Source organism: Adiantum capillus-veneris, chromosome 18 (assembly GCF_014529385.1).
Source record: "Adiantum capillus-veneris isolate H3 chromosome 18, ASM1452938v2, whole genome shotgun sequence".
Taxonomy (NCBI): domain Eukaryota; kingdom Viridiplantae; phylum Streptophyta; class Polypodiopsida; order Polypodiales; family Pteridaceae; genus Adiantum; species Adiantum capillus-veneris.
The window spans coordinates 109,085,057-109,100,598 of record NC_140948.1 but is presented as its reverse complement, the minus strand read 5'-3'; positions in this window follow the sequence as shown (position 1 = coordinate 109,100,598).

The window sequence follows — 15,542 nt, the reverse complement described above, 5'->3', positions numbered from 1 at the left end:
GAGATGCATTATTGGAAAAAAGCTGAGTGCCAGGTGTGCGAATGATGCAAAAAGGTGACAACTATGCACTGCAAGGTCAGTTTTTGGCCTGTTCGGGGTCCGTTTGAGGTCATCTAAAAGGCCAAGGGTGCCCAACTAAAAAAGCTAAGTGTGGGAACTGAAAAAACTGAGAGAAGACCAGAAAAAATGTGGAGAAGAGAGGAGGAACAGCCGCAGGTGTGTTTTTGGTCATTTTGGAGCCTGTTTTGGCCGTAAACTGCTCATCCGAGGTCGGATTTGAGCACTTTGACATTGTAGACTGGGGTTTTGGGCCGTTCCGGACGCGATGGCGCTATCCATTTTGCCAAATTCCTCCCTCTTTTTCTGCTGTTTTGTCTGTGTAAGTTTCTCCTATGAGCGAAGTTTCTGCTCCAGTTTGTGATTGTATCTGGCTTATTTTACCCATACTGTGTGAGCTATTTGCCCCATTGGTGTTGGCCCAAGCTCATTTGTATCTAAACATCAAAAATTCTTCTCTTTTGAGGTGAGTTTTTTGGGTGTGTGTGCGTGCGTGTGTGTGTGTGTGTGTGTGTGTGTGTGTGTGTGTGGAGTGGGCAAGTGGATAGTCTCTCTCCTCTCACTCCAGAGGTGTGTTCCCTGTCTCGGCCAGGTGTGTTATGTAAGCCGACTGGTTCCCCATAGTGTGTGTGTGTATCTTCCCAAGAGTGTGTGTCGGGTCGTTATAGAGGCGCTGTGTGTGTTTTCATCCTACTCACAGCGTCATGTAGCAATCAACCAAGCACTCAATCTCCAAGACTTTTATCTTCACATCTTCAGCTATTCCAAGGCACCTTGCCTTTTTGTGGTTGGCCATCCTCATACGGATTGAAGCATTCACTGACATTTTGATGCCTGCTTCTTTCATGATAGCCTCGATCATGACACACACGTGGGCACCACCATCCACATATGCTTGCATTTCCGTCTTCTTTCCCAGGATAGCTTCAACTATTGGCACCATATCCATTGGGTGACCAACCCTCAAAGATGACACCATGCTTTGATGCTTTTCCTTCTTGGAAGGAAGCTGCGTACTACACACTTGGTCCACTGCCTCCTCAATTTAGCGCCACCAGCTAACCAAAAGATACATTTGCCTTTTGATTTTGTATGTCGTCGACAATATCATAATCTTCAACACCTTGGCCAAGGAGGTAGTCCTTTGGACCAATTTTCCTTCTTCATTGCCTCTTGCTACTCTCTGGTTTGTCTTCTACCTTAGCCTTTCCTTTCCTTGCTCTTGTTTCCCTCTCTTCTTCTGTCTCTTTCTCCCCATCATGCCTAGCTCTCTTATTGGCCAAAACATCCACATCTTGATGCTCAAGGGTAATGATGTTAATAGCTCTGCCTTCTCCATTTCCAGGCAACGGTTGCGGTTGTTGTTGCGGTGGTGGTGCTTCTAGTTCCCACTCTTGATGATTTTTGTCTATTCTCCCTCGACCACATCCATATTAGGGGTATATCCCTCCTCTCTCTCTTGGTGGTTCAGGAGAATCACAGGCGTAGTGACCCTCTTCATCACAATTGTAGCATCTACCTTGTAGCCTTCGTTCCATACCTCTCTTAGCTGACCGCTCTTATCTTTGGTTCCTATTCATTATGTTAATTCTTAATTCTTACAATTGACCGGCAAGATCATGCAAAACCCGGGCCGTAATGGGATCCGGACCTTGAACCACTCGCTCCACTCTATCATCCGTTGCCACAGGGACCATTGGTTGCACCACAACTGGCTCAACGTGTGTCATGCCTTGCTCCCACCTTCTCTTGATCTTCTTGCTCTTGGCCTTGACAATTTCCACAGCTCTTTCAAATGTAGCAGGCTCCTCTTGATCAACCTTCTCCCTTACACTTGGATGGAGACAATCCATAAACCGACGCACTTTAAAAAAATCCCCTGGAGGTACTTGGGATGCCATCTCCAATTGCACCCATAGTCCTTTGAAGTGTTGCAAAAACTCTTTAAAGTTAGCATGAACATCTTGCTGCAAACCTCTCAATTTTGTTGTCGCTTCTATTGCGGTTAATTTCTTTCCAAACCTCTCAAAAATTGCCAGCTTCACCTGCTCCCATGTTTGCTTTTTGTCTTCCTCTAAACCTTCAAACCACTCCCGAGCTTCTCCGTTGAGCGCAAGAAGAAATACATGAAGCTTTGCTTTGTCATTCACAATGTGCATACCAAGCGTATGACACTCAAAGTCCGCAATCCAGTCCTTCACATCCTCCTTCCCCATGACACTGGCCAACTATATGCCATCCCTTTGAAAGCACTTCTCCCTTGCATGAGTAATTCTAGAAAAGTTGAAGTCTTGCACCTCAACCAAACCACCACTTTTCTTCAAAGAAGCTCAAACTTCACAGCAAAATCGCTTCACCTGGGTGCACAACCGGCAAATTTCCGCTCCCTAGTGGGATCGCCAAAGGATGATGGAGAAAAAGACATCGTGCGCACACTCACACACCCAGACAACTCAACATCACACAAGGAATTTGCTTAAATTCCAACCCACATACACCACCACTCAAGAGCTCAATAAAAACACTACCCACAAGCTCAATTTAAACTCCAAACACCTCGACCTACAAGGCCTTGTCTGCCTACAGACAAGGCCTTGCCTGCCTGAAGACACTACAAGGTGAGTCGAGTCAATCAACACTTGAAATCACACTTGATGGTGACCAAAATATACAAGAAAAACCATCAAAAACTCAAAAACTCCAGCCACAAAAGGCCTCTCACAAACCATTGCAAAGCTTCACCAAACTCTACTCTGTTGGACTCTTTGGAGTACCACCAACCCTAATGGCACTGATACAGGGTCACATAGTCTTGCAGAAAGCCGCACCTTCTTCCCTCAATTCCTCGCACACACACATCCATGGGAACCTCAGAACTTCCATAGACTCTCCCAAGTGCAAAATTGAAGAGAGAAAGCTCTCATTCACTCCTCCACACACTCGAAAATAGGACGTGAACGCGACAGGACTGCACTAGGCCATCTGTAGGAACCCTACTTCCTTCCCCACATAGAGAGATGAAAGTGCCAAGACTTGGGTTCAAAAACACTCCCCCAGCTGGAACACTCATGGCATCGTAAATAGACAGTTACTGCATGTCCCAAACTTCTCGAGCAGGATGAGAGTACCCACACTTGTTGCTTACATTATTTACATTCTAGAAAGCTCAAACAGATTCTCTAGAGCCAAAAGAGGCCACCAAGAAACCATATCCAAGGCCCCGATACCCTATTCAAGCATGTACATGTGCTCAACTGCTGGCACGCAAACCTGACTATTCACAATGTGTACACGTTGCATCTTTTTAGAACTTCAAACCACTTTGCAAAGCTCCCAAATGCATGTGTTTACATATTTTTATACATATGAACATGCATATATGCACTACTTTGTACATAGCAAAAGTGGTTTATCAACGTCTTCTTATCTACATGCAAATTGTGGTAATATTGCTCATACTTTTGAGGTATTTTTTGAGGAGTTCTACAATGGAGAATGGCTTTTGATCGGTTGCTACCTTAGCACTCTTACTAAGCATGGGTGGATGGATCAAGAGTATAAAAAGATCAGAAAGAAAGCCTACGGCTATGTTCTGAAGGATGGACATTTATGGAATCAACCAAAACGCTCTAGAGGGGTACCACAACGGGTTGTTTGTGATAAAGCAACTCAACATCAGGTTATCAAAGAATTGCATGAGAGTTTATGGGCTGGACACAGAGGGGTTTGGGCAACTTTTGTCAAGATTAAGGATCATTACTGGTGGAAAGGTATGTATAAAGATGTGGTTCAGTTTGTGGAGACATGCTCAATATGCCAACACTATTCTAATGTGCAACATCGAGATGGTTTGCATCCCACCTATCCACTGGCTATGCACTACAAGTGGGTGGTGGACCTGATTACCATGCCAATAGGTGTTTGGAAAATGTGATATATTGTTCTTACCAGAGAGGATCTTACTAATCAGGTAGAAGGCAGAGCTTTGCGTACCAAAGCTACCAGTTCTATATGCAAGTTCTTGCTTGAGGATGTTATTTCAAGGTATGGATGTGTTGGTAGAATTACTGCTGATAGAGGAGATCTAGATGCAGATGAATCTCAGGATTTCTTTTCTCATTTGGACATTAAATTGGCTCTCACTACAGCATACAATCCAGAGGGTAATGGTAAAAGTGAAAGAGGACATCCACCTATTGTTAAAGCTTTAGCAAAGTCATGCCAGGGACATATTGGTGATTGGCCTAAACTCCTATCATTTTCTTTATGGGTTGATCGAACTACACATAGTTCTATTACAGGTTTTATGCCATTTGAGCTAATGTATGGGCGAAAACCCATTATGCCTACAGAGGAAGAGGTTATTTCTTGGACCGTAATGCCATGGGAAGAAGGTATGTCTATAGAATATTTTCTTGCCTTGCGCATTCACCAACTTGAAAGGCGTAAGGAAGATATTGAATAGGCTAAAGTAATGCTTAAGGAAGCAAGGTTGAAGAATAAAGCAGCATTTCATGGCAAGCACAGACTATGACCTCATGCTATTAAAGATGGGGATTGGGTCCTTGTATATGAAAATAGTCTGGAGAACCAGTACACTGCTATGTGGAAAATGGTTAAATGATGGTTTGGACCATATGTAGTACTTCATGTTTATGATAATGCGACCTATAAGTTATGTGAGCTTGATGGCACTGAGTTCAAAGTGCCTACTGCAGGGAAAAAAGTTAAATTGTTCAAGCAACGAGATGGTGGGATTAATATTGAAGATTTCAACACAGATCAACCTCCTGAAGACAGTGCTATGTGTGCATCGGACGATGAGTCTGATGAGGCTCTTGGTGATGCTTCTTAAGTGCAATTGGCACAGACCGGAGGGTGTGCAGGTTCAGAGGGGTGGAAGTTGTGCAGCTCCACTCCCATGCTAAGAAAGATACCAAAAAAATGCACATTGAGCTTATTTGAAGCTTACCTAATCAGGGCTTGTTAACAAGCCAAGTTTAATGATTAATGTATGCCAGATGCAGCTTAAATGGGCCAATAGATGCCTTAATCGTGCTAAAAAGGAGTATGCTTGAAGTGAGCACAGATGGGAGATTATGATACAAAATTGTAGTGCTTAAAGTGCTCTACCGACCTGTCTTTACGGCTCGTCGATTAGAGCTACAATGAAGAAGTTATGGTAGTTTGAAGTTTATGTTGATTGCAGATCTGTACCGGATTGGGCAACTGCAGCTGAGGGGGCAGAATTTAAATGATTGCATGGGCTTGAAGTGCTCACTTTGTCGAGTGCATCGGTATTTTCATATCAGATCAGAGTTTTGATTTGCCAAGATATTTGCCAAGATTCACTGGGGACCTCTCCGTATCAGTCCGGTCTGCTCGATCGGTGTGCCATTTTGGAATTTTGAGCTGCAACCAAGGTTTCGAATGCAGTAGAATAAGTGCTCAAGGTAGCAGTGCTTTGGTTGAGATGTATGCCGGATGTGATGCACTTCAAAGAGCACAATAACTGCTTGAGTGGAATCACTTTTAAGGTCGTCTCTTGATACGGGCAACAGATTTCATGATGAGGTTGCTCGACGGGGGCTGCTAGGGAAAGATGTTGTGCTTACCAATGCCTTGCCCGATATGTGTACCAACTGTGGCACCTTTATGGAAGCATGATATGCATGACAGATGTAGTGTCGTTAACGAAAGCACAAAAAGTTCTTGATCAGCTCTTTGTCCAAAATTTCCTCTCATGGAGCGAATTGATTGCGGGATTTACTCAAGGTGAGAGAATTCCTGATGAGATTGTTAGACGGGGCTGCTGGAGGAATTTGTTGAGCTTGGCATTGCATTAGCCAATATGAATGCCAAATGTGGTGCCCTAACCAAGCTGAAGACCAAATGGGGTGCCAATCAAGTGGTTGCCCACCAAATCATAGGCCGCCCATTTTAAGGGTGCCACCCTATTGTTGATGGGGTGTGAAGACAAGGGGGAAAAAAGCATGGGATGGAATGAATAGTAAGGGAGCACTGCAAGGAAAGGGAGAAACGGACATGTCGACCAACACAAGCATCAGTTGAGGGCGGTGCAGAGGGAGATATGCCAAGCACCCCATTGCGCTCCATTTCGGTCTAATTTTGCCAAATTTGGTGTTGGTCGAGATCCGGCACTGCCACGTCATCTTGAGAGTGTTTTTATGCTCCCTAGCAACGATGGCACCGTCGTTGCTAAGGGAGGGGGAGTTATTAAAAGGAGTGGTTCTTTTTTAGGGTATGCAAGGAGTTTGTTGAGACGGTTGAAGAGCAAGGGAGGACAGGGAGAGCTGTGAAGCATAAGGAGCAAGGAGCTTGCTCTCTCTCTCGAGCTTGCACAAGGAGAAAGCGTTCTCTCTCTCTCTCCACATTACCGATGTAGTACCCAAACAATGAGCCAATACTTACCACAAGGACACCATATTCCCCGCATCACCAAGGTGATGCCCGCGTTGTAAGCATTGTTCCGTGGAACAGCTTACACACACACTCGCATTGTGTGGTAAGGTACCTTATGACTGCTACACAATACAACAAAAGGCACGCTACCACACAATGCATACACACACAACTATCTCTCTCTCGAGCTTGCACAAGGGCAAAGCAAGGAGTATTCTCTCTCTCTCTCTATCTTCAATCAAAGCAAGGGGAGAAGGGAGTCCGAAGGGCAAAGCAAGCAGTATTCTCTCTCTCTTTTGGTCTCCAATCAAAGCAAGGGGAGAAGGGAGTCCAAAGGGATAAGCAAGGAGTTTAAGGCAGAAGCAAAAGGTTTAGAGTGCAGCAAAAGGGGATTCTTTCTCTCTCTAATGAAGCGAAAGCCATTCTTGACTGAGATAATAAATAGAAAGAACCAAAATTAGCAACACAGGGGAACTTTTTGCGGCAAATCGACATGTTTAGTCTTATGTTCATCGACGCCAATCACTGGCAAACATCTTGAATCATTGCAGGCTAAAATAATTTGGCCTAGATTTTGTAAACAGGAGCTTAAACTCCTTAATTTGTAGATAATTAAGATGACGGTTTGTTAACAGCACCACCTTGGCTAACGTACGTCGGATTTTGTCGGCATCATAAAAATCAATTAATTTAGCACTTTTTCCTGTTTTGAAGAGGTTGCTTGATAAATTTGCGGTGTAGTGCATCTTTTCTTCTACTCTTCTCCCACAGCTAGCAGCCCGGTGCTGACCCAGCTCACATTTCCAGCACATATCCCTTGACACCGTCTGGGCCATTTCCCATGCAATGGTATAGTTTACGTCATGCAAGGGAAACAGTGCAAGTTTCCCCTCCTTTGCAATGGCATCATTTCTTGCATCTCGGTTTACACCTTGAGCAAGATTGTGAAAACCTGAAGAAGCACAAGATGTACCTGTTATGAAAAACCAAAATGCCCATCTATTCAGATTTAATTTCTTAAACCAATTTAGCAACACTTGAGTCACACAAAGGAAATAGAAAAAAAGTAGTTGTTCTATTCATTTTCAAAAGGAATTACAAGGCTAATGCACATTGGAATTACAAGACTTTTCAGTTGCACAATGGCATACAAAACTGTGCACTAATATTACAACGCATAGAGCATGCTCGCATGCTAATGCATATTGTGTTGTTGGGCCTTTTCGTTGCACAACTACAAGCAATTCTGTGTACAAAGATTTTGACAAGCATTTCATGCTCATGCCGATAGCTTTTTGTGTGCACAGGTCTTGTGTGATTTGGATTTGCCTTTTTTGTGGTTGGTGGTAACTTCTTAGCCATCTCCACATCCGGCCCCTCCCTTTCTCCATGAATGTATTTGAGTATCCCGTTTCCAAGCGTTGTCTTTTCTTTTCTAGATTTGCATGGACAAAAAAGACATTAGTATGCACATATGCAATTTGTAAAGTTGTAGGGTTAAGGGTGGATACTGGTAGTACCACTATGTTGCACTCATGTAGTGTGCTTCTTCTTGGAAGACACGTCACTTTGCAGGCTTGGGGGTGCACTATGTAATCATGTTAATGTATAATGTGAATTTGAAAGGAGGGGTTTTAAAATGCAAAAAAATTAGGCCATTTAATAGAGATACTTAAAAATAAGGGGTTTGTATATTCTACTTTGGAAAAAATTCCTAAATAAGGGGTCAATTTATTCATGCAGACATGTTAAAAGAGGGGTTTTTATAATACCCCGTGAACACATGTTCTATAGGGGGGTACCAAACATTGAACCCTCTGAGTCTGCAGGGTCACATCATTTGGAGATTCTTGGACATGTGCACCAGCTATTTGCTGTATCAACTTCTTAGTTCCATCAACTACAACATCCACATCTTTCTCACCAACCTCCTGAGATGACTTCTCGGCCATCTCCACATCTGGTCTCTCCCTTTCAATAGAGCGCTTATGAACCAGCTTGTGAGCCTTCAAGACCACCTGCACAATGTACAAAAAAGACTTGGAACACTCTATTGGTGGTTTCCAACACTCTATAGGTGGTTTTGAGCACTATACTGGTGGTTTTTACCACTATATTGAGGGTTTCCACCATTGTATTGTTCATTTCAACCACTTTATTGCTAAATTCCACAACCACATAATGAAGTACCCACCAAGAGATCTTAAAACACAGCTACTTTTGACCAGTTTCAACACGTTTCCACCATTGTATAGGGTTTTCACCACTATATAGGTCGTTTTTAGCATTGTATTGGTGGTTTTTACCACTATATTGAGGGTTTCCACCATTGTATTGGTGGTTTCAACCACTGTATTAGTGAATTCCACCACCAAGGAATGAAGTACCCACCGAGAAATCTTAAAACCCAGCTACGTTTGACCAGTTTCAATAGGTGGAAATAGGTGGTTTTTAGCACTATATTGGTGGTTTTTACCACTAGATGCCAATATATGGTCTTGCAAATCCACATTTGCAGTGGCCGTTTCTCTACCTCATGCTTCCCTTCAAGCTTCACATTGAGTAGAGGTGATGCCGCAACTCATGTGGCCCCATTGGCCTCTCTTCAGAATCATAAAAGTACCTAAGATTACCCAATGTTGAAATTAGATAGCTCAGGTAATTTAGTTATCAAACCTAATCTGAGTGAAAATCCTTTCTTGATCCAAGAAACTTTTGCTTGCCAAGCTGGTGACTTGCTGGAATGATTTCCCATGACATCGGAACTTGTATCATGACAATTGAGAAACCCAAGCACAAAAAAACTTTGCCTAGGAACCATGCCCTAGCAAATATTCAAACCAAAAACTCAGAGATGAAGAAAGAGAAACTCATGTTGGCTTCTTGAATCATAACAGATAGTCGACCCTGCCAAGCATCTGTGCCTCTCTCATCAAGAAAAGGCATGATAGAAAGATCTCTTCCTTGTGAGCAACAGGCCTTGTCTTATCTTTCCTTACTGTAATTCGATGCTTACCAACTATTGTTGATTATTCTTGATCTCTTTGGAGCAAGATCTTTTGCTTGAGAATTTGAAATCTTTCCAATTTTCCTTGCCTTTGCATGAAACAACTCGCAATAAGCTCTAATTTTGTAGCCCAACTTTGGGTATTCTCGTCGCAAGAAAGCCTCAATTGTTGCATATCTTTTGCTTGTACAAACCTTCCAAGAAATACTTTGCCAAACCTGAGCCCTTGTACAAGCCAAATTTGATGTCGAACTTTATCCACCACCATAGTCAAATGATAAATTTGGCCCCTATATTGCATGAAAATCCGAGCTGCATGGGTCGTGCTCCAAGACCGATGAGATCCTAGCAATTAATGGAATACAATTGTCTTTGTTGAATTCAATTCGTGGAACTTGTTGAATGTTTTGAGCATACTTTAACTCCACAACCATAATTTTTCGCTTCTTGCCGAGGACCTTGCCTTAACCACAACCCATCTTGATGCTTGTGCAAGTAAATTATGTTGATTTCCAATCTTGGAGACTGTGCAATTGTGAAAATCTATAGCTTTACTATAATTGACTACTTCATCAGTAGATCTAAGGCTTTACTACAATTGATTTCTTTGACCTTGCCATGGTTTGGTAGGTCTTGTGTGGGAAGCAACCCCAACCTGGGTTGCATGATTCGTTATTCGACATTCATTTTATTCGTGAATAATGGCCGATTAATATGTTCTAAATATTTATTCGTGTGTATTATTCGCTACCACGTCAGCTTTTTTCAAAAAAACATTTTATTGATTACATATCGATCGATAGTTTATCGATCAACTAAATATCGATCATCGATAGCCTTTCGGTTGATAGGTTAAATCAATCTATATGTTTTCGATCGATAATATAGTACAATTCCCTTCGCCAAAGTGTCAGGTTACCTCCGACATAGAAAGGTTGAGTTGTCAATTTAAAAAATCTTTTATGTTTTAAGAAAAATTTATTTTTAATGTTTTATACATTAAAAATAAAATAATTGTATAGATTTGAATCACCTATAATTCTTAACAATAGAAGTTATTCTTTAACTCTGTTGCTAAGTTTAAATAAACTACTTTGAACAATAGAGACTATACTTTTGGCTCTACTTGTTTAAGAATAAATAAATAAATAATTGTACGCATTAGAGGCTACTTTTCTAGATATAGTGCCAATATATAATTTTAAACATTAGAAACTATACTCTTAGCTCTATTTGTTTTAGAATAGATACTAAAAGTAATATTTGATTGTTAAAATATATCATAGCTATAATATGTGCACAAATAATAGTGTTAGTTCATACATTTTGGAATATATACATATACATGTAGGGTCTTTTGGTTGTCATGAACAAATGTTCTTACCTCCATATAGACATAGAATAGGTCCACTTAGTGCCTCTTGGTTGTTATGGGATGATTTTCTTACTTCCAAGTGAAGTTTAAGGTCTGAAGTAGGATTCACTTGGTTGCATAGAATAGGTCCACTTAGTGCCTATTGGTTGTTATGAGATGATTCTCTTACTTCTAAGTGAGGTGTAAGGTATGAAGTAGGATTCACTTGGTTGTTATCGAGCTTATGCTCTTACCTCTAAGTGATTATCTATAGAATTCCCTAGGATGTTATCGAATACCTACCTCCAAGAGACATAGATAGTGGAATGTGAGATGACTCCATCGCTCATTTAGGTTGTCTTTAGCAAAATCTCTTTACCACCTAGTAGCCAAGAATGATATATCCATTGGTGATCTTCCCTTAAATATTATCTTAACACTATTCATTCATCATTTTAATTTAGCAAATCATATTTATAACCTTTTATCTTTCTCATTGCGCTATTGTGGTAAAAAATTATAATTATAGTGCATCTATTGATTGTACGATATATTTTGTTAAGTCAAAAAGCATGATGCCAGGAAAAGAGTGGTCGTATGTGGAGAAAAAAGAGAGAGGCAAGACAGTTTCGTTTTTGGAATGCAAACATACTGGGCATAACATGCCATGCAATGCAACTCGCATCAAAGAACATTTATTTGGCACTAATCCCAATGTGAAAGAATGTGGAGCACCACCTAATGACACATGGGTCCATTTTGCAGGGTATGTAAAGAAATGCAAACATGCAGGACTTCTTCCTAAGAGACAACAGGATATGATAGGTGCGTCATTTGTCAACATAGAAGAAGTGAGTGTAGATCAATGTTAATTGAGCCGACATCAGTTAACAAGAGCTGCTAAAGATTGAAGCCTTATGAATAAACATCGAAGATGAATATGAAGAAGCAGTGAAGATTGGAGTTACACACGTTTCACATTTTTCCGAAATGGCCATGTATTGTAATTTCCCAAATTATTTAGCCATTGTGATAAGTATAACGTGTTATGGGCTCAATAAGAGTTTCAAGGTGTAAAGGATAGGTCAGTTAGTGTATCTAGGTTGCAGATACAATAAGTGTGGAGCCTCAAAGGTCTTGCACGTCGGACATTACACATTTTAGACCTTGGCTAAGGTATAAAAGGCAACTTTGTAAAGATTTTATTAAGTTTTGATAATGAAATACACAGCATGAGCTAACGACGCTCACTCCTCTCCTTCTCGCGCTTCCTACTTTCTCCCCGGTTGTCACATTGCAGTCACGTTTGTTGCATTGCAACCGTAGGTAAGAGCTCTACGCATTGGCGTAAACACATCACAGTAATTTGTAGTTTTTGGCGTCGTCGACCCGCGGCCTGATTTTATCATAACTAGGAATTTACACTTTCAAATCCAAACTTAAGCATAGGCGGGGTATTGGGGCATCATTGCTAAGCATTTAGATGCATTCTGGGTCAAAAACGACTAGGTCAAAAATCCACTGCTGTTAAGAATCGCGATTTTGGAACTTGACCTAAAGTGGGGTTTGAGACCATAAGCATGTGTGCTTAGGTCTTATAAACATGTCCTAGAAGTTTCATTACGTTTGGATGTCTTTTGATGTTGTAACGGATGTGATTTGTTTGCCGATGAGCTATTGGCTTTTGGTGATTTCAATCACTTGAGTGTAGCCTGAGTTAGATGCAAGTTGTTAGTTGTTTTCCAAGAGATTGACAACCTCTTGTAGCCTCTATACACTAGTTGAGTCAACTTTGTCCAATGGATTGATAATTTAATCGTGATTCTCGCTAATACTACAATAAGATAGGATGGTGAGGTTAGACATGCGTCCCACATTTGGCGCCGTTGTCGGGGACGCATAGACCTGAACTAGGGAAAACAAGAGCGTCGTGTGTAGTTGTCCATTAACTTCCTCTAGGTTCACCTGGAGTTAAACTTTCTCTTTAAAACCGCATAGCTTAAGATTGTCGTCTTTTACTGTGTAGAGGTAGCTTGGAGGTAATCGTACTTGCTGAGTGCCTTTAGGATTGTAGGATTGTAGGATTAGGTTAGGATTTGGAGAATGATTGAAAGGCGAGACAAGTCTTAAAATCAAGGCTTTGAAAATCGTTTTTAAAAAAAAAAAAAACGAGTGTTTGTGGACACTTTCCACAACTCCATTACATGAGAATTTAGGAGTAGGGTAAGTACGATCCGAGGTGGATTTCAGAACATTTCTCTCTCTGAAAGAATCATTGTGAGTTGTTATTGGAAGTTGCAGAATTTCAGATATACGGCTAGAATAAGCACGAAAAGACTCCAAACCACTCAATCTGACTGGAGAGTAAGCTTAAAAGTTGTATGAACCGTGGGGTAAGCTCAAGGACACTTTGAGGTAGAATTTTCAAGAGTTGGCCAAAACTCAGATTATTTACTTTTTCTTGACATTTTAGGCCAAATTAAGTTTTGACTTGATTCATAGGCTCAAAATAGATCATGAAAAGACTCTCCAGTGAAAAAGATCAAAAAAGTGTCAGTTTTGGGCCTAAAATTAATAATCGTGATTATTAACTTTCAGCTCAAATTTGACCAAGGTTCATACCATTGACTCATTGCATGTGTACAAACAACTTTTGTAAAGGACCATAGAATTTGGATCACCAAATTGACCAAAAATTGGGTAAAAACTAAAGTTTGTACTGACTTTTTGAAACTTGAGTGTAAGTTGGGAAAAAAATTGTCTAAACTTGATGAAATTTGATTCATAGGCTTATATTGATATAATAAACATGTTTACATGATCACTTGACCAAAAAGATGCAAAAAGTTGCCAGTTGTAAATAATCGTGATTATTTACATACCAAGTCAGCATACCACTAGTTTTACCATGTTGTAATAAGCTCACGAACCAAATTTAGTAAGATTTGGATCATTGGATTGAAAATTGTGACCAAATTTGCAAAGTCAGAGTCTGCGGACAGAAAATTGATGACCATTTGACCAAAACTTGTCCAAACTTTATGAAACTTGGCTAGAGACCTTAACTTGAGGTGCTTAACAAATCTATGTCAAAGATTGGGACAAAAATTTAGCTGAAGTAAATAATCGCGATTATTTACATCTGCTCCAAAAATTGACAATCTTGCATATTTGGGCATACCACAAGGTCAAGCATAGCAAGTAGACCTCACAAATCAATTTTGGTGAAATTTGGATCACAAACGTGAGACTTAAGCCAGATTCTTGGAATCAAAGTCTGCGGACAGAAAACTGTTGATGACTTGATGAATCTTTTTTTATAGCAAAACTCACAATTGTGAGTGGATTATATTGAGCAACCTTACAAGGTTGGAAAAAATCAAGTCAAGTCATATGGCGAGATCTGAGTTTGGGTTTCGCTTAAGTGGGGGTGCGCTACTTTTGTTTTTGTGTTTGCTTCTTTGTGAGGGTGAGGGTAAATCAAGGTAAGACGAAGTGCGCCACAAGACTCGCATCATCCGATCTGCAGTGAAAGCGACTTGAGGTACTGCTTCAACTACATTCACTACCAACCCAACTATGTCCCTTGTTTGCTTCATCGTTGTCACTCTCCAACCCTTCTGTGTCCCTCCCTGCCCACAACCGTGAGAACTTTGTTGGTTCAAAGCTCTCTGTTGAGAGCGACATTAGCAGAATCTTTCTTGCAAAGCGACTATTTTCTTTGCCGGAATCGCGATTATCATCCAATAATAATCATTTTTTCTTTCTCGTTTTGGTCTTCACTACACCAGACTTAATAATCGCGATTATCATCCCATATTAATCGTTTTGCGTTCTTGTTTTGGTCTTCACTACACCAAACTTAAGTGACGTTTGCTGCTACCCTCTAGATACCTTAGCCTTGGAAATTAACCCTTTTTGGAACTTTTGCCTTAGCATTCCTAAACGATTATTAACTTTTTGTGTAGAAAAAAGAGGAGGTCACTACTTGGTTGATGGAGCCTTTGGCCTTCAAGATCCTCAGCTTAACCAAGTGGTGTAAATCCGCGGCACTTGCTAATGGAACTTGACGTTCTAGCCGCAAGTGAGGACATTGTCAAATTTTCTCAGATGTTAGAGATGGGGAAAAGGTCCAAAATGGAGCTAGTTGTGCCAATGAATGTGGACGGTGGCTCGGTCTTAAAACCGATGCATGACACAGAAATGTCAGGTCCCAGCTCGCCAAAGGTTTCAACCATGAAAGAGGTCAAAATTGTCTCGACTGGAAAAGTTCCCTCTGAGGAGATAGGAGAGGAAATTGGCTCAACGCAAGGGTTCAAATTTGAGGTAATAACCATCAAAGAAGGGGTTCCTCAGGGTCCCATCTGCGCGAATGTAAATAAAGCGTCAAGTGCATCGGCTACTTGCAGGACAGGTATATCGTTTGCTAGCATACTTAAGTTATGAAAAAGGCTCAGCAGAAGGGATGTCAAGTGAAGGAGATATCAAAAACCTGCAGAATGCAAAACAGGCCAAAAACTTGACAAAAACTGAAATTTGTGGGATAATCCTAGGAGATATCAAAAACCTGTCCATTTTACATCAAAAGTTAATAATCATAATTATTTACTTTTGATTCAAAACTGATCAAGGTTGATACTACAGACTCTATACATGATTACAAACATCTTTTGTGAAGGCTCATAGAGTTTGGATCACAAA